The sequence below is a fragment of the Ammospiza caudacuta genome, chromosome 1 (assembly GCF_027887145.1).
Source record: "Ammospiza caudacuta isolate bAmmCau1 chromosome 1, bAmmCau1.pri, whole genome shotgun sequence".
Lineage (NCBI taxonomy): Eukaryota > Metazoa > Chordata > Aves > Passeriformes > Passerellidae > Ammospiza > Ammospiza caudacuta.
In genome coordinates, this window is record NC_080593.1 from 84914055 (window position 1) to 84935013 (window position 20959).

Consider the following 20959-nt stretch of genomic DNA (forward strand, 5'->3'; position numbering starts at 1 on the left):
AGTCCCTTATCTTAAACCCATTTGGCCCATTGCTTCTGTTAGGAAATTATATAAACCCACATTTGGTTCCATGAAGGTTATTAGCACTTTACTGCATTAACCTATGATTTTCCAACCTTGATCAGACCCAGCCAAAGAACCTGAGAAGATTTTTAATGGACCTGCATTATTAAAACCATAACAAAAGTCTTTATCTCCTTGCTTAAAAGTGTATGCTTTCTCTACCATTTTATAGGAGTAAATTTTTCAATGATTCTCTCACCAGTTCATCTATTACTTCTGTGTGTTCTAGGCAACATCATTGTTTGGTTGGGTTTTTTTCCCTGTATATAAATGAAAACTGCACACTTCCTTTTTATCTGTTTTTCTCCACATATTTTAATCTGCAAAGATCCTTTCAGATCTGCAAAATCTCATGCATCTATCACATCAAACAGTTTCTGTCTGTTTTGTTGGATATTTTTAATCACATGAATACCCTTGACAAATGAATTGCAGAAATGAATACAGGAAGGGCTATTCTGCTTTCATTTAAGAATTTCCATTCGTGTTATCACCATTACCAGGGTGGTAACATATTTTGATATCAAACTTGATTCTTTTTTTTTTTCTCTATCAAATTCTTTCTGTTTACTGAATCTGATATGGTTGTACTTTGAGACACCAAAAGACTTGCTAATCCTGTTGATCTTTTATTTCTTGAGACTTGTAAGATCTTTAAATACCTGAAAAATATAGCAGTATCTTGTTTATTTGAATCTGTTTATTAAATCTGTTTAATTAACATAGTAATAAATTATGAGCTTTAATAATATACAAGGACTAAATTATTTCAATTTACAGAAGCCCCTTGCAGAAGCCTCTAGAAGCTTTTGGACACCTGTTCAAGTTTAAATTCCATGATTATGAAATGGCAAGCTCTTGTTGGCACACGCTTGAAGCCATTCCTCTTTAAGCTAAGCTGCTTCCAGGAAGAAGCAGTCTTTAATGAGAATTTCTATTGCTGAAACAAGACTCTGTAACATTCTGTTTTTTTCCTGAGTGGTACAGAGCTCCCACTTCCATAGGAATTGGGGCCTAAAGTCACAGCACAATTTGGGAAAGACAGAATTTTGAAGGCATATAAACCTAAAGAAAATGACCAAAATTTCCACTTTCTCAAATGTCTGAATTGGTTGGTAGGAATTTCCTACCCTGGCCACTGTTAGTCCTGATATGTTCTCTGAAGTCTTAACCAAATAGAAATTTTACTACTATATTTTAAATGCATATATAATATGTAAACAAATGGAGAAATTGGAGAAGAATGTAGTATTTTTAAGGTATGAGAGCAATGAGAAAAAATCTGAAAGTCTTCAGATAGTGACACTTCATGTTTTTTGTATAAAGAAGTTCTGTTTGTTTCTCTTTGTCCTTCGCTCTGTCCCTAGGTTCCTTGTGCGATATGGGCATCTTTGAACACTTCTCAAATCTTCTTCCAAATCTCTCTGATCTTGCCTTCTCATATGTTATACCAATTCCTATGTTGTTCCTAAGTCTCAGATATTCAAGCACTGAGCAGGGGTTATTTAGTTTCTATTTTTACAAAGATATCCTCAAAAATTTCCTTTTCCACTTAAATAGGTGTGTGGAATATATCATGTGTTCTTGAAGGAAGGAGGAAAAAAACAAAGGGAAAAAAGAAGTGTGAAGGACTTGGAGTTTCTATCAAACCAGAAACCATTCTTTGCTACTTTAGCCCATGCTGGAGGTCACAACATCTCACAAGTCAAAGATTTTAAGACTTGCAGGTGACTCAGTCTGTGTGGAGCACAGAGCCACTGAAGTCCAGTTTACAGAGTTTTCCCTGACACCTGTGGGTTTGCTGCAAGAGCAGTCACTGAGGCAGCAGAGGAAAACATGCAGTTTCCAGTGTGACATCTATCTGACTTTATCCTGCATGACCTGCTTTTCTATGGAGCTGAGGGATTTTTTTAAAGGTAAGACATTTTTTGGTAGAAAATAAGCTGGAAAATACTCATGAAATTTTGCTCAGGTCAAGCTGTCCTTAGTGGAGGAATTTTTTAAGGGCCCTGAGGAAAAGCAGAGTCAACATTGATAAATTATAATGTAATATAAAACCTAAAAATTCCACACTGGTATAATACATAAATGCATAGAAGTTCCTAAATCCCCCTTATTTAAATGATAAGTCAGTTTTTCCTTATAATAAAGGCTACATATATTCATGCAGTTTATGGACATTTATTCAATGAGTCTTCTGTAGTTTGTGAAGTGAGATTCTTCTCACTTGTTCCTTTGCTTCTCACTTTGTTTAATTTGTTAATTCATTTCACTTGTGTCCAGTTACTTAAAGCTGTGAAATTTCTGTATGTGTGCCTAACTATCCCAGGTATAAATAATTCACATTATTTCCTTTTCATTCTATTGAAACTCCTACTAGACTTGATACTTATAGGAGTTTATTATACTTATAGGAGTTTAGGCTTCAAAACATATTCAGATCAGGAACTGCTGTGTTTAATTGCTCTTTGATGGCCTCTGCTGTCCTGATATAGAAAGAGGTGAATTGATGTTAGTGAGTGAGCCAGTGCAGGGATGTGTTGCACATATGTGTGTTGCTCATCCTCTCCACTGCAGTACAGAAGCAGCATTTAATAAACCTATAGCAGTAGTCTCACAGTTGTGAGAAAAAAAACAACAACTGTGTCTGAGTTAATCCTACCAAGCTGTCTAGCTAGGCTGGATCAGACCCAAATGTGGATGCAGCATTTACAAAAAGCCAAACCAACATAGTGATATTCAAATTTTTAGTTTTCTCCATAAGCCAATTACTGTCTCACTTTTCACTAGCAATAAAAGTCATGAAGCAGATTATAGTCATTTTCAGGAGTATTAGCTGTTCCACAGATTTTTGTTTAATAGTAAACTGCTGCAGTTTATCTGTATGTAATATCCACAATATCTGTATGTAATTGAGAATTACACTGAAGCTAAAGAGGTACTCATACACTTAGTATGGCTTTCTGGACTAGGGTCCTTTCCTTGCTGGCTTGCTACTTATAATTGACCACAGAATCATAGAATATTCTGAGTTATAAGGGATCCACAAGGATCCTCCAGTCCAGCTCCTGCCCCTGCACAGGACAAACCCCAAAAAAATCACACCATATGTCTGAGAATGTTGTTCAATAAATAATATCTCATTTAACTTTACTGGAAGTGTTTTGCTCTCGTTTGGCCTTCACAAGCTCTCCAAGATCTTTCTTTCCATTTGAAAAGAATAGAGGGATTAGAAGAACTATGAAAAAGTTTTCGACATCTAGAATTCAGTTCCCTGCAGTTACTTAAAACGCTGTACTTCAGGGATGAGAGAAAAGTAGATTTCAGCTCTATGTCTGTAAAGCACACAAATGTAGTTAAAATATAAGTGTAAACTTCCTGAATTACAATTTTTGGGGTATTTTTGGGGGGATAAGGATGGGGGTGGGCGGGGGCGACAGGAGAGTGTGACAAGACCTAGAGCAACATTTGCTTTAGTAAATATACTTCAATTAATATTTAACAGTTGATGTGTATGGGAATTGAGATTAATTGAGAAAAAAAAAAAGGAAAAAAAAAAGAAAAGATAAACAAAGAGCAAAACAAACCTTGTTATCATGCACCTTCTGTCCTTGATTGACTCTGTTGATTGCCTCTGTTGTTAACATGCACCCTCTGTTCTTGTTTGAGTCTGCTCTTGATTGAGTCTGTTCTTAACAGTCCTTGCTCACGTTGATATTGTCATTTGTTCCTCTAAGGAACAGCAATACACTGAGGATTACTTGTGTGTTTGCCACTGGGAGAAGCATCTCATCTGAGGACAGACTTACTTTCCAATCCTTCACTCACTGAGAATTGAATGTTTCAAGCTCAGTAATTTTGATGGGATTAGCAGTTCTGGTGTTCAGATCAATGGTTTAAAAGAAGCCCATTTTTCAGAAAGTTCTGAAAATGTGAACCCTGTGGATTTTTTCAAGGACAAAAATGTGTTGTCAAAATTATGGCAGGTGGAATTGCTGCTAACTTGTTTGGGGGAGGGGGGGTTGTTTGTTGTTTTAAAGCCATTATTTTTGGCCAGCACTCTCTGTCAGGTGCAGAAGAGAAAAGAAATAAATGTCCTAGTGAGGGAGTTGTGTTTTTTTGTTTTTATATGTTTATCCAACATAATCCCCTCAAATTGCAACAGATTACAAACTAATGCTTCTAGAAGTGTTTTTCCTTCTGTCATTGTTTTCCAATTTAGTGCTATATGGAATGGCCGTGGGCTACAATAAGAGAGTCAAATCAACCACAGAACTGTAAGGTTTGTTTTATTATTAATGAGATTCCTAGGTTTCTGATTCCTATGAAAAATGCTTACAAAGATCTGTTAGAGATAGTGTAGGCTTGTGAATTTTGTTAGAAAGGGATTTTAGGAAGGATTGGATTGTACATTTCCAAGTCCTTCTTTGCCCTCCAGTATATTCAAAATGTGAATTTGCCAGCTATTTTTAACCCTTCCCTCCTTCCAGTATGTTTCCACATTATGAATAATTTAATTTCTCCCCTGATTAGTCATCTATATTTTCAACTCATCCAAGTTGCTTTATGAGCCTAATAAATGCATTGTTCATTTTATACTCTGCAAGAAGAACTAGTCATGATGCCTGCAAGCTCAAATACCTTGAAGGGAGATTCTTTCATGTTCCCAGTTAATTAAGAGATCTAGTAGACTTGACAAGTTTCACTCATTTGGCAGGAGAAGCTTTTATTTTTGCATGAATTTGAAGTTGTTTCTTAAATAACTTATCTCTCTCCCTGGGAAATTTTTCCACATTCCTATTTCCTTGAAATGTTTCATACAAACTGTCATTGCTTGACAGCCCTGGATTCTTTACTCTGTCTCATCCCAAGTAACTGAGTCCCTGATGAGAAGAAAGCCTATTTCTACTTTCTCTGGTTAAAAAAATCCTAGACTGATCATCCAAAGATGTATTTCATTTGTGGAAATTATCATATAATAATAAAGATTTTTAGCAGCAGAGACTCTTAAATTTAGTTACCTTATTATAGGTGAGCTGTAATTTCATTGAAACTAAAGCTATTTCTGATTAATCTTCATTGCAGCTTTGACATAACTGCTGCAGCATTGCCTTTTTTGACTGAACAGGCCACTAATAAAGCACAACAAATCAGTGACTTAGATAAATTCTCTCTTGTGTCAATGTAGTTCGTCTGTTGGCATCAGAATGTTATTTGGGGAAGAAAAATACATAGATCCTATGCAAACAATGACAAAATTTGCATTGGTAAAGCATTTGTAGAATTCAAGCAGAAGGTGTTTGGTTAGACAGGCTGCAATTACCTCTCTTGATTAAGGATCCTGTGGCACGTATATGCTTCACATAATTCCAGGATGCTCTTGTTGGGATTGTGCACAAATATTGGGAAACAGCCATGGGGGAGTACTCACTGAGACATCTTCATTATTTCAGTGTGGTGGATGTGCCTCTCATCACTGGAAGGATGGAAACATTGAGTATTTCCACAGTACACTTGCAGGGCCCTATTCAAACTGGATATTATAAACACTTTTGCTTGCTGTCTCATGGCACTGCAAAAGAGACCCTCAAGCCTATGTCCTTCAAGAGAACTACTCTGAATGCAGGGCCAGTAAGAAAATAATGCTGATCCATCTCATTTGCATAAAGGTTGCTAAATTCAATAATGCTGATCCATCTCATTTGCCTAACGGATGTTACATTCTCAGTGAAAAATATCACATGGCTGAACTTGCTTTAATTATATCCATCCTATCCTGCATCTGCTCACTCTGGGTCAGTGCTGCAATGTCAGTCCAAATATGGGGAGCTGGAGGAGACAGTACATATGTACAAACACGATTCTTAAAATTCAGGTAGATTTAACAAAAACAAGACTACACAATAACCTTGAAGATGCTTTTCTTCTTGTTGGTTTAATTTAAATTAGATCAATCTTATGACCAGCATTTTGCTGGGAGACTGCTTCTATTTTAACCTCTGTGACAAAACATTCATCTACTTTGTACATTTGTGCAGTTCTGTGACATTCATTCCCCCAAAATCTGTGTGCTAGAAGCACGACAAAAGGAGATTGTTTTATTATGTCAATGTACTGCTAAAATTCTAGGGTTTATTTTTACTTCTTTTTAATTTTTTTAATCAACAGACAGGTAATACATTTTTTCAGGATTGTTCTGTAATCCTCTAATAGTATTGTTTTGTTTTATTAACAATTGCCGAAGTATCACTTCAGTCAGTTTAACATTATGAATTGTAACATTGCTTCAGAAATTTTTTAGTGTTTGTTGACATTTGTTGGAGCAATCTTGATTGTAAAGATCATATAGTAGTGGCTGAGTTTATTGTGGATTGCTGAAAGAGATGCTCAGAACAATATCCACATTGTTACCTTCCCCTAAGTGTTAGCAAGATCTAAATTTGCATCATTAAATAGTTCTCCACACCCCATACAAATGAACATAATAAGCAATTCTGGAATCCTCTTGCATCTGTGAAATAATGCATCATTATGAATGTAACAATTTCACATTGAACTCCTTCATAAAGTACTTCACTTCATAAAACACCAGCGTTTTGCTTCATAAGGCATTTCTTCACAGTCCATGTGAAAGCAGTCTACATTTGGCTACATTATGAGCTGAGGGAGACCTTGAAAAAAGTTTTAAGATTTTTCAAGGCCCATCACATGATACTTCCTGTACCATTGTTCAGCAGCTGTCTCAACTCAAAAAATACAGCATTTTATTTTGTTGTTGAAAAGTCAATAAATTAATGTAGGCTAAATTAGTTATTTTAATTTAGCTGTTTGAATATTAAAACGGTGTTGAAAATGTTTAAAATAATTACTGTAATGGTACTGCTAACAGTTTCTAAAAGTACAAAATCAGTTAATTTTAAGTAACCCAGCTGAACTACTAGGATGCTTTAAATGTCATGACCAGACTTAAAAGGTTAATTAATGTTAAAACACCCTTATCTATCTGTGCATTTCCTTTCTGACTTATGTGAACCATACACCTTGTATTCTCTCATATTCTCTTTAAAAGTGCTTATTAAGTTTTGCTGCTAGATCTTATTTAATAAGAGATCTGTAAGAATAAATACAGCAGGGGGTGTTGTAGAGGACGAGACCTAAGCATGTTTTGTCTCAAATATTCTGAGTATGGCTGCAGGAAACGTGTGATTGGAAGAGAAGGTCCCACAGAGGTGAGGACAGGCTGCGTTGAGCCAGCTTCCTGCTCCACCTTGAGGCTTGTGCTCAGCCTCTCCCCAGCTCGCTTCCTGGAGAAGGTCTGCCTCTGCATGCATGGAAAAAATGTGCAAAAATTCTGATTTACTTGAGAAACATACACCAGGTCAATTATAAAAGGAAATTAATTTGTCTCACTTCCTCTCTCTTGGACAGAGATTGGGCCTTCTCACTCCATTTTTTCCTCTCTTCTCATCTCCTCTCCTCTTTTCTCTTCTGTTTTCTTTGACTTGCAACCCCAGCTCTAGACTATCCACATGGCAGCACCAACACAGGATCCAGGGATTGGTGATATTCCTTGTCTTCTTGCCTTGCTTTGCCTGGGAAAATAGCCAAAACGTGGCTACTGTATTCTATCCCCTAATCATTATTGAAATTTCCTGTGGGAGTGGGAAGCTTGTGGAGGTGTTTTGGCTTGTGAATCATCGAGCACAATTTCGAACTTTATTGCTGGATTTGTGGAGTGTACAAAATTAAAGTTTTCTTATCCTCCACTCTTGTAGAAGTGTATTGTAGGAATTTAAGGGAATGTTAGCTAATACCTTTTACATCAAAACATTGGACTGGTTGCTGGAGTTATAGAAGACCATGCAATAAAACGTAAGAGTTGCCTGACATGTCCAGTGTCTTTGTTCAGCCTGACAAGAATTTATAACAAATGTTACACACCCTATCATTGAGTCATGACAGGGTTCAAATCAGTTTTCACACTGTAGAGTGGCTTGGGTTGAAAGGGAACTTGAAGATCATCTAGTCCAAATCCCTCTGCTTCAGGCAAGGGCACCTTCCACTAGATCGGGTTCTTCAGAGCTCCATCCAACCTTCCACCAGCAGTTCCAGGAACAAGGCATCCACACATCCACAACTTCTCTGGGCAACCTGAAATGCTTGTCTCAGCACTACTACAGTAAAGAATTTCTTCCTAATATCTAACCTAACCCCACTTTCTTTCAGTTGGAAATTATCCCTCCCCCTTGTCCCATCACTACATGCTCTTGAAAAAAGTCCCTCTCCATTTTTCTTGTCAGCTTCTTTATGCACTGGAATGCTGCAATTAGGTCATCCCAAAGCCTTTTCTTTTCCAGCCTAAGCAATCCCAGTTCTCTCAGCTTTTACTCATAGGGGAGGTGTTTCATCTCTCAAATCTTCTTGATGGCCTACTCCGGACTTGCTCCAATGGTTCCCTGTCCTTCCTGGGCTGGGTGCCTGAGCTGGATGCAGCCCTGCAGGTGGGGTCTCACCAGAGCAGAGAAGAGCAGAGGGGCAGAATCCCCTCCCTCTCCCTGCTGGTTTTGGATGCAGCCCAGGACACGTCATTTGGTTTCTGGGCTGGGAGTGCCCGTGTCTGGGTCATGTCCAGCCTCTCATCCACCAGCATCCCCAAGTCCTTCTGGTCAAGGCTGCCCTTGGTCTGTTTATCCCCCAGCCTGTGCTGGTACCAGATGTGGTTTCTTATACAAAAAAAATAAATAAATAAAGTAAGAGCCTTTATAATTATACATGGGGGAGCGCTAAATGTAGAGAGAGGTCATCACAGAGCACCCAAGTTGCACATAAAATTTAGCAAAAGTAGATATGTAACTTATCAACTGATCTTTTAGTCTTCATGACCCAAGAAAAATTTGAAGGGTGAACATTTTTCATGTTGAATCAAATACACTGTGGTGAGCAAGAGCACAGAAAGGTCTAAAAAGCCTTTAAGTTATTGGATACAGAAGTATCTTGTCATGCTCATCCCATGCTTCAGGGTAGGTTATGCTTGTGCTTCACTGAAAGAAGTATTAGCAGAATAAAGTGTACCTTTCATCTCTCCTTTTTTTTTTTTTTTTTTTTTTAAATGAAAGATGTTTCCAGGTTTGGGATGCAAATGGAAGAGGGAAGAAGGCAAATTTGCCAGATGCATTCAAACTTTTTCCACATGACCCAGAAGGAGTAGTATGGCAACAGCAACTTGCTTCCTGTAAAGCTTTTAAATGAAATGTTCTTTAATAAGAACAGGATTTGTTCTCATACGAGTGAGAGTTTTCCCAGTATTTTCAATGTGAACAGGATTTGAGTCATTTCCTCACTAAGTGGCAATGAGGAAAATTGAGTGAATAGGTCTCATGATCTCCTATTTGCCAGTATCTGAGTACCTAATTGATTTAGATTCTGAATACATAATTGTGAGCTTGTGGAACATAGTAGCGTGTACAAATCCGCTCATCCCAAATGACCTAAAGTCTACGTGAGCAGTGTTGTCTGAATTCCTTAGGCCAGCTGCGCTCTACAGTTATTAATGACCACGTTCCTCAGCTTGCTGTGTTGGACTAATTGTTTGTCAGATGTGAATTCAGATACAAGCAAATGTGGGAAGATTGAAAAGGACAATTTATGGCTAACTTCAGGAAACCATTGTTTATGTTCTTACATGAATGTATCTTCTTACATTTCTGCTGGTTATTGGTCAAGTTCTGATCTCTGTTTAACAGGTACAACTCAGTCAACATAATTTAGTTAGGACTGCTGCCAGCTCTATGGTTTTTGTTTTACTGTATCACATACAGCCTTGCACCCCTCTCTTTTTGGTGTGGCGTGAATAGTTTCATAATATGGATATGATTCAAGAACACATTTCTGTTAAGGATTAGTTTCCCACAAAGAGTAGTTAATGCTATCCATTTATATTGAATTTTGAAAGGGAATTGTAGCTACTCAGCATTTTTTTAAAGAATGAGGTCTTTATAGGCAAATACTTCTTAATATAAGCATTTAACTGGAGTTACCGTGTCTTGCAACTTTATGTCTTGGCACACTGCTGTTACTTTTGTAACAGATGGTTTCTCCCTGAAGACCTAAAACTCTGAGGTTTTGAGCAGCAGTGACAAAATACTTTATGGAGATAGGGGTATCAATTAAAACATTAAAAAAAAAAAAAGCTTCCTATATATGTTATCACAGTTTAGAAGACACGATCTCAGAGAAAGGTTATGAAGCAATAAATCTTGTTACTAAGAAACACAACCACATGTGGAAAACCCAATAATGACGAATTTTGGTCTGTTTAGTCTCAAGGAAAAATATTTATTCATAACTCTTATTATGTTTCCATGTTCCCCACCACATATACAAAACCCAAAATAATATTCTCATTCTGTCTATTTTTCTCACTTAGATTGTCTGGTAAGCATTTCCACACTCTGGTGATTGAGGATTGATTATGCCGCATGAGGATATGATTGTAAATGTGAATGCTAAGTGCCATGTGTATGAATTTAAGCTAGCAACTTTTTCTCTCAGTAAGATCAGGTATAATTTCCTTTGTTTTTCCATTTGTTCATCAGAAAAAAAAAACAATTGCTGTATTTTTTTTTTAACTTAGTCACCTTATGATTTCTCAGCCTAGACAGATCAGTCTACTTCATACGTCACAAAAAAATCCAAACAGAATATAACATAATCCATGGTATACATTTTAGACCAGTGATGCTGGAGAGTTCAGACTCTCGTTTAAATTTAAAAAAAATAATATTGATGTACACAAGATGAAAAGGTTTTGATCTGACAGTATCAAAGAAGCCTTAGATTTCCAGCAAAACCCTGGAGGCTCACAATAAAAGATACTACTTTTTTTCCTCCCCTCCTGAAATAGGCATATTCTTCATATTAATTATATTTTTAAATGTTCAATAAATAGATCAACAGCTGCTAGTACAGAGCCTTAGGAAATAGGCTGGACTGGAACAGTGTTTAAAAGCTAGACTGTATCTTTTAAGTGGCTCGTGAGAAACTTCAGTAGTCCTCAAGTTTTTTACTGGGTATTCTGTCTGGTGTTAAAAAAAAAAAAAACTGTCTTGGGAGACTTTTAGGAGTAAATTTAGACAGTCATTAAACTTCATTCGGGTCTCTTAAGGAGGGAAAAAACTGCCCAGAATTAATTTTGACCTCGGGCAACCTTACCAAGACTCAGGGTACTTAGGAACAGTGAGGAACCTAATGAAGAGAAATGCATTATAGATCACAAAGTGATTTTTCCCCAAAATCTTCCTAGGTCTTGGTACCTGTTCAACTTCAAAGACTGTCTGTCTTTGAGACAAGGAACCAGAAATTTATAATTGAAACCTGGGAATTAATATTTTTGTCTCTAGGAATCTTAGAGAAAGGGAAACTGGCGATGGTTCTGAAGGTCTAGCTGCAAGATTGAATTTCTTGAAAAAAATAATAGTCAGTGTTTAAAAAGAGGAAAGATCCTAGCATGGAAATGAAGGTACCAAAATAATGGTATCCTGCTGGGCCCAAGGTAAAGACAACACACAGGCCAAGGGTGGCCCAGGAACCTTTTAGTTGTACAGCCTTGTTCTGGCCCTATCTGGTTATTGTGGACTGATACATGTCATAGGAAAAAACTTGTTAACATCTGTATATTAATAATAGCTGTTCATAAAATTATGCCAGAAAAAATTAGATAAAACATATTTGGTGTATTCATTCAGGGGGAAGTAAAGTCTCAGAATTCAACACCTTTGTCCCTGTTCTTGAAAAAGTAATGATAAATCTGTTGCTCTCTGACCAGGCAAAGAATCAGCCACTTAATATGTATCTTTCTTTGCTTGTATGTCTTTCATAAGCATCAGTATAGGTAAAGATGACAAAGATTTTTGTTTCATTAAAATTAATCAATTTCCCTCCAGCTTTCAAACCTCAGGTCACAATACCAAAAATCCCAACAATGTAATCCTCTTCTACCTTGAAATTGTTGCTAACAAGGGGTCATATTCTTTTTGGGAGTCTCTTGGTGTTTTTAAATGCTGTGAGTTTAATAGTAAATGACAGATGACTTTGCATAGAAAAATAATAGGGAAAAAACCTTCTTGCTTTCACATGACTTTCAAAACCCCGTAAAGACTGGAATAGGTGGCAGATGTACTTTTGTGTCTTCCATTACAGTTTCTAATGATTCGATAGCAGAGGAAAATACATTCAGGACTCTAGAACTCCTACCTCAAAGACACTCAATAGTGTTGGGACTAATGACTAGCAGCTATTACACGTTATTATGCCATCTTAACAATGGCTTCTGAAAGGTCTAGGCAATCTTCTCTCAATTACTATATATTTATTTGACATTCTTCTGTTTTAAAATGACCTTTACTTAAATCAATTTATGTCTTACTGAATTCTTGCTGGACCCTCCCTGGAAGGGATTAGTTGATATTTGTGAGTTCCAACCATTTGATCTGTAGGAATTTAGTTTTGTGTAACTCAATATACAGTCATAGTTGCATTGGTTTGGGTTTGGCTTTTTTTTGTTTTTCCTACATTTATTAATTTTTCATATTAATTGACTTTCTTTTGAGATTTATATAAGTCAATAAAATTCCTACAACTAATGGATATTGTATATCAATATACAGACTTAACATGAAGTGCTTAGAGACCAAGGTTTAGAGTATAAAATTAGAATTTTCATTGCATATAACACTAATGCTCTGACTTTGTCACTATTTGTTAACGCAAAAGCCAGCTGTATTCTTCCAGAAGCCAGTGTACTTCTTCTAGTCACAATATTCATTGAGCATTCAAGTATCATGCAAATGTAACCCTTAATTTATTGTCTCTCTTTAAGCATGTGCAAAGGCTCTATAAGTAGAGTTTTTACATTTACAGTTTTTAAAGTTACAACAATGATTCACTGGCAAGATACACAGAGCAGGTAGCTAGGAGCAGCTAGACTAAACATGAGCTTGCTCAGCATCTCCAGTACAGGCATTTGATGAGTCCTGGCTGCCCAGATAATTATTATTGATGTGGAAAAGTGTCAGATCCTCCATGGTCCTTAGAACCGCCTTGTTCTTAATCCTTCTGAGCTCTTATTTTTTGGCTCACTGGTTCTTTTCAGCATTTCAGCCCTTTACATGTCACTGTTTTTCTCTGATTCCTCAAGTTGGTGCAAGCATTTCAAAATTTTCACTTTTGCCGTTGTTTCTTTTTTTCTCAAGAAAATCTTGGCTTTAGCCTGTGTCCTCTCACAGCCCAAGAATTTTTCAGTGAAGCTGAGCCAAGGAACATCACTGTGCCTTACAAAACTGGGCCATGGGCTGCAGACAGCTCAGCTCCTGTGCCACAGATTGCAGTGTGTGCAGACACAGATCTGTTGGAAAAGGTTTGGCTTAAGAATGAGTGCACAGGTATTGCATATACTCCTGAGATAATCTTAATGTCAGTTATGTCAGGGGTAAAGATTTCTCTTTAGCTAAGTACCTTGGTGGGGGTTTTTTGGTTGTTTTTATTTTTTGTTGTTGTTGTTGTTTTGGGTTTTTTTTGCAATGATGTCTTGTGACAATCTGCAGATGCCTAAGTGCAGTAAGTACATAAACCAAGGAAATCAGCATCATTCTCATCTCTTGGATGAACAGTTTGCTTACCAAGGAATTATCTTTTCTTTTAATGTGTTGGGGGTTGGATTTTTTTTAACATAGTGGCTGTCTAATACTTTAATATTCTTTACAAGTGGTATCTGAATAATCAAAAATATATTTGATAAATTAAAACAATGATGGTATAGGTCTATGGATGTAAAATTATTTAATGTCTATGCATAGAATTGCATGTCTGGTTAGGTTGGAAAAACCTAAAATTCATAAAAATTTTATGAAAGAGGATTTAAGGTAGCACTTTGAGATATCATGCCTCCTTAAAGTTTAAGCTCAGTTGCTTATACACCATTTTGAATAGTCTTCTACACCCGTTTAAAGTATTTCAAAGGGTTTTTTTTTTCCTTCATAGTAGGGCACTACATCCATAGATAGCAGTTAAATTTGCTAGATTAAGATGAGAATTTAGATTATGCAATACTACACCCACGTCTACCTTTCTATTACCTGAAACATTAAATTGAAATCTGGCTTTCTTCCAAGATCTGAAAGAAAGATCATCAGCAGTGAATAACCATACTCTATCCGGTCCATACAAAAAATATTTACAAAATCATTACATTGGGAGCTGAGGCTGTTATCCATTGGGTATATTCAACGATGAAAATCCCATGGGAAACTAACCTCGGTTTACTTGGAATTTATGACTCTAATTCTCTTTTATTACTGAATTCAGACTGCCCCAGAACCTGTAGCAAGGCTTTTTACCTTTCTTTGAAATATACTCCCATTTAAATAGTCTCCCTTCTCTTAGTTTGCATGTCCTGGTTGAAATAAGATGTTCTTTCATTATCTTCAGGAAAAGAAGCAGCATTTGTGATGACATGCTGAAAATGCAAGTGAGAAAGCGCTCAGTTCACAGCTTGAAAATAGAAATACCAATTTTTTATGCTCTACTCTTTATTTTGTCATAAGACTAGCATAATTCTTGAATAACAACAACAAGACAAAGTAATTAGAGCTGGATCCATCTTTTCTATTAGTGCTCCATGTTCCCATTTTTGAACACAATCTCCACTAAACTGCTGAAATATATTTCACAGACAGTTTTGTAGAGAGAAAATACAAATATTTTGATAGAGATTTGGCAAGAGTTTTAACATTAAACCAATCAATTTTGCAGTGTAAATGAGAACAGGATAAGCTGTGACTGGTGATTGCTTCAGGAAAGAGCATGATATATTTTTATTATATATGTAGCTTCAGATTACTCATGTTTTCCCCACCTGCTTCTGGATGTAACTGAAGAAAATACCTTTCTGCAGTTTCTTCAATGCACAATATACTCAGAACACACTGCTGAGAGGATCTCTCAGCGATTCCTCTTCCCTTCTATCCCTGAAATTTCTAGGATATAAAGATGTTTGCCAAATTCTTGCATGATTGACATTTACAATTTTCCTTAAAATCACATGAGTTATTATTATTTCTTTCTTAGGGAAAACTTGTGTCACATTATAAGAAAAGGCTTATAGCACATGCAAGAAAGTGTGTTGCAGATAATGACATATTTTAGTAAACAGGGAAAGGAATATTCTGCTGGGAAAAAGAAAGAATAGAAATCATTGTATGATAAATTCAGTTCACTGCACTGTGATTTTAACACTGACATATTCTAGGGACCTTGGGATCAATAATATTCATAATCTGATTTCCCAGAATAATTTTTCTCATATGCAAACATCACCAAATCAGCTGTAATTTACAGTTCAGCATTTTGCATAATGCCTGAGAAGCTGAGCAATAATTTAAAAAACTTCCTCGCTCCCCATTTTTGACCTTGAGAATTGATATGAGAGAATCTGGCATGTCAGATCTTTGTGTTGAGTTCTCATTTAGTAAGAAAAATTATCTCTCTTCTAAGGCTAGCAGTCTCTCTGTTCCAAGGCAAAATCATTATTGCATCTGAACAGCATCAGTCCAAGAGCAAATCTTGTTCTGGGGGCATCAAAAAATCTGAGTAATAAGACAGGAAAAAAATTTCTGAGAAGAATGCAAATTGATTGAAACACCTACTGACCTAAATAGGAACATCTTTGTCTGCCAAGAATGACTGCAATTTATTAGCTCAAGAAACCATATTTCTGTGAAAATGAGTATTTTTCCAGTCTCTTAAAGATTTTTTTTTCTTTTTTTCTCCCTTATCATGGATATCCCATCTAAGAATCCATCCCATATTCAGGTTCTATATAGACTTTTTACTTAGAACAAACTTGTATTTCAGAGCAGTAGCATTTTTTCCAAGATGAAACAATGCTTTATGAAGATTTTTTTCTATTAGCAAAAATCAAATGCCATCTACTCTGGTACATTGTGTGGAATCTGCTTAACTTCTTAATCTAACATTGCTGATTTTGTCTTGTTTTCTCCTATCTGCTTCTGAGCCTCTCGCTTTTCAGAAAAGCTCTTTAAGATTTCTAAAACTTAGAAGTTACATTTAAAAAACCTCAAAACCCAAACACATACACACATGAAAACCACAAGACCTGCAAGACCTGAGATACAAAAGGTTGGTGGTTTGGTTGTTCTGGTTTTGTTCTTGTCTTCGTACAGCCATGTAGTAATTAAAACAATTAAAACAAATACCATGATGGATAGAGGAGGCTGAGGGACAAATGCCCTCTTATTTTTATTATTCAATGTCAAATATAGAAATATTGCCCTGTCAAAAGCAACAAAGAGAGAAAGCACTGTTCATTTGGTAAAAAGACATGAGGGATTGTTGAGGCACTCAGCAATGTCTTGAAGCACAAAACACAAGGCACAGTAACAAGCATTGAGTACACTATTGTCAGGAATCCTGCCTTCAAGACAATAAGTCACTATGGCATGTAATTGTTACTTAGGTCTGACTTCAGGCTGCAGAAGAGTGTATTTTTGTGTGACAGTGGGAAATGTTATCACTCAGACATCCACGAGGAAAATAATTTTTTTCTTACTAGGGTTTTAATTTGAAAATTACACTCAAGACAATAGAATAAGGTGGAGGCTTAGCTTTCCAAAATAATGCCTTGTTAAAGGAAAAATACTGTTTCTGCCAAAGGGAATCCTCATCAGAGACCAGTGAAATTTTGAATACTTTCATCAATCATTTCCTTTGAGGTAGCATGTACATTCCATCTGTCTGCTCTTCCCCTCCCAAGAACCATAAATCGGAGAATAATCATTCTAACAAAATAGTTCATTTTATTGTGTCTGGCAACATGAGAAGTAACCCAGGGTACCTTAAATTACAAAGCCTAGGTTTTATATATACTTTTTCTCATTGTTTTTTCATTTGATACTTTGATTTTTCCCTATTTAGTTTAAGGGTTGTTTTGTTGTTTGTTTTTTTTTTTGGTCAGGGGGGATTATTTCCCCTTTCCCTGCCCCTCTGTGACAAAGATATATAAAATTATTTTTCTCTGGGTAACTAAGGTTTAAAAATAATCCAGAAATGCTCTTATTTTGGAAGATAAGTAAGTAAGCAATCAAAGAGCCCTCATAAAGTTTTTTTTAGCTGGTAGAGCATACCTACAAAAGCAGACTCTATACAGTCTTATTTCAACAACTGACTAGTAACTGATTAATTCAGAAAAACTTTTCACAGCTTTTGGGTGATTTAGTCACTTGTCAACTATTTTTCTCATTTGTTTTCTTGGAAACAGCATTAATAAATCTGATATTACTCCATTTCAGTCAATGGAACTAATAGAAGCTCATTCTATGCTCACAGGTGGTTAAAGCCACAGGAAAATCGTTTCATTGCATCTTTTAACTGAGAACAGAGCTTTAGAACTTATCTTTGGTCTTTGGTCAAACTGAGCCTCAGGTTATTTGGACATTTGGTTCACAGATTTTCTCAACATTGTTTATTCAAGAAGTCTGCAACCTGTTTACCAGCCCAGCTGGCAGAGGATGAGCGTTGGAGTGAGCTCTGCCATCTATATTTTTCTGTCATCATCATTACACAGGTTTCTGAAATGCATGCCAAATAGTTCTGTTTTCTATTCCAGTGTCTGGTGCTTCAAAGACCTGGTAGTTAGAATGAACGTGTGTGAAGAAAATTTCCTTGGATCACCATTGGGTGTCTAGTGACTTCTGCAGGATGATGAAAATTCTCACAGAAGAGTCATAGCAAAAAGTGAATAATAAACTACAATGCTTAACATAAACACTCAGAGAGGAGTAAAATCAGATCAATTTTATCAAGAATTTAACATTGATGTAACTGATAATGATAGTCAGATGAACAGCAAACTAGATAGACAGCAAGTCTTAATTATTCTTCTAATCCCATCTATGATCTCTAAAGCAGTCAGAGTTGAATGTTTTCAGAAACAGAAAATTCCTGGCAGTTCCCATTGTATCTGTTAAAAACTAGAAGAATCAAGGACCAGCCTGAAGAAGGTAAAAGCCAGAGCAACAGAGGTGCAGTTTACTTAGAGAATCATAGAAAATTATAGAGGTTGGAAAATACCTCTAAGGTCATCAAGTCCAATCATAAACCTGACACCAACAGGTCCACCACTAAACCATGTCCCTAAGTACCACATCAACATGTTTTTTGAAAACTTGAAAAAAAAGTAATACAGTCATTTTTACATGTGTATTCTCCCATTGTTTCTATCAGTTCCAAATCTTAAGAACATACCATACTCAACACGTAAAAGCAGGAACTTAACAGCCAAATATTTCAGCTGAGGCACTTGATAGCAGTTAGCTCTTGTAAAAGAGGCTCAGTCATTACCATAGTGCAACATTTGAGAACAGTGCTTGCTTATTTTGTGAAATCCATGCACCTGCATCTGCATTAATTCATTTTTGAAAGGGGGATTTCTTTGTAATTAGCTAAGGATCACAAAAAACTTTGCATGTCAAACCAGAACTGGCTCTTTCCTAGAAGTATTTCTTTGATTATGCTTCACTAATTGCATATTATGTAACAACTAGGGATAAATTAAACTATCAGCATTTTTGAAATAAGGTTCCATTAGTCTCATCTCATACTTCTGACTGAGTTAATACACAAATGCAAAAAAAGGTCAAGTCTTCTTGCCAGTATGAGCAGAATTGTAGTTTAAGAGTATAAAGATTTTGAAAACCACTTTTACAGTTGGTCTGAGCTTCAAGGTATGTAGGTCAGACATTATCAGAGATGTTTTCTAGTATGATAAAATGAGCCTTGTGAAACTTCAGAAGGACCATGAAAACTGAGAAGGGCAATAGGAAAAGAACCTAGAGTTTGTCCATATCAGAAGGAAGAAAAGCATTGAGTTTTAGATTCTTCCAGAAGTCTTGAGACAAACAGGCACTCTGAAGAAGCAGCAAAAAAGTTGGACTCATTTGTTTCTTTTAACAGGAGGGAGGAGCAAGGGACTTGTTTCCAACCCTCCACCCAAAAGTTAAAAAAATCTTAAAGAAAACAGCAACAAAAACATTACTAATTTGTGGAATAGGTACTTATTTGCTGACATTCTACCTGCATAGCTGCATACTTTATTTTTGAGAGGAACTTACCTATCCTGTTTTTCCCTCATATAAATGAATTTCTTGAGTTAGTTCATTTCCTGAAATGTTTTTCAGTCATTTTCTTTGCACTTCATATCTATAGACACAAAAGTTTATACAGCGCCGTCTTCTTTCCTAGACTAGACTTCAGATACACTCCAGATTAAACCTGGTAGTTCTGTAGTCAGAAACACTCGTACATGAACATGGCAGGTTTAGGTGGGGCTGTCATTCAGTATCCACATCTGACTGAATCCCTGGAGTATCTGAGCTGCCCTTTGAAAGAAACAAGCTCACCAGTTCTGGAAGGAGGGGATGAAAGTAATTACCTGTTTAACAGCACAGAGAATATCCTCAGCTCAGTGCTAGATCCTGAGAGCTGTCCTTTGGGGACATTAGATAGTTATTTCATCCAGAACTAAAAACTCCCACCTGCAAGAACGAACACTCTTACCTTTAGAATAAACTGAAATTTCCATGAGAAAATTAATGGGAAATTATTACACCTCTCCAGTTAATTTCCTGTCCAGAATAATACAAAGTTTTTATCTGCAAGCTCATAATGACTCACAAATTATAATGGTGCCTGCCTGGGAAAAGGGCATGTAATGGATTTGCATGCCAAGGCAAGGACAGTGGGGAGCTGTGGCCTCCAAGAGGAGCAGCCAGGGCTGTCCCATGTCAGAAACAACCAGTTCCTGTCACACTGCAGGGGATAGCTGAGCCCCTAGTCATGGCTAGGCCCCTCAATGAAAACATCTTCAAGGAAAGGGAGAAAATTCTGCACAAACTGAGAATGAAGGAACAAAAACAGTGGGAAACAGCAGATGGAACACCAGGGTAAGGAGGAAATACTCCATGCTTGATCAGATATCCACTCTGCAGCCCATGGAGGACCCAAGGCTGCAGCAGGTACACATGTCCTGAGAGAAGTGGCAGCCCATGGAAAGCCCACAGTGGAGCTGAGGAAAAGGGTGAGGAGGAAGGAGTGGCAGAGAGGAACTATCATGATTGCAACCCCCAGTTCCCCACTGCCTCTGCAATGCTGGACAGAGTGGGGAGAGGATGAGGAGTCAGGAATAGAGGAATGATGTTGAATATGGGAAAAAAAGGGGAAGGTGAAGTGTCTTTTTGTTTTTCAACATCTACGTAATTTTAAATGGCAATAAATTGAATTAATTTTCCCCAAGTCACAGAATCACAGAATATGCTGAGTTACAAGGGAAGCACAAGGATCATGGATTCCAAATCCCAACCCTGCCCAGGACCATCCCCAAGAGTCACACCATGTGCCCAAGAGCATTGTCCAAATTCTTCTTGAACTCTCTCAGGCTGGTGCTGTGGCCACTTCCCTGTTTCAGTGCCCAACCACTCTCTGGGAGAAGAACCTTTGTCTAATATCCAATGTAAACCTTCCCTGACTCAGTTTCCCTCAGGTCCTGTCACTGATCACCAGAGAGAAGAGATCAGTGTCTGCCCTTCCTCTTTCCCTTATGAAGAATCTGTAAGCTGCAATGAAGTCTCCCCTCAGGCTCCCTCAGGCTGAACATACCAAATCAAGTCTGTTTTGTTTATGACAAAAAGTGGGCAATCAATCTTCATACCTTGATCTTCACCCATGTTATTTTCTCCCCGTCCCATGTGTGAGGAAGGTGAAGAAGTGAGAATCTGAGAAGGTGTCCAGCAGCTAGCCAAGGGCAGTCCACCCTAGAGAGTTTGAC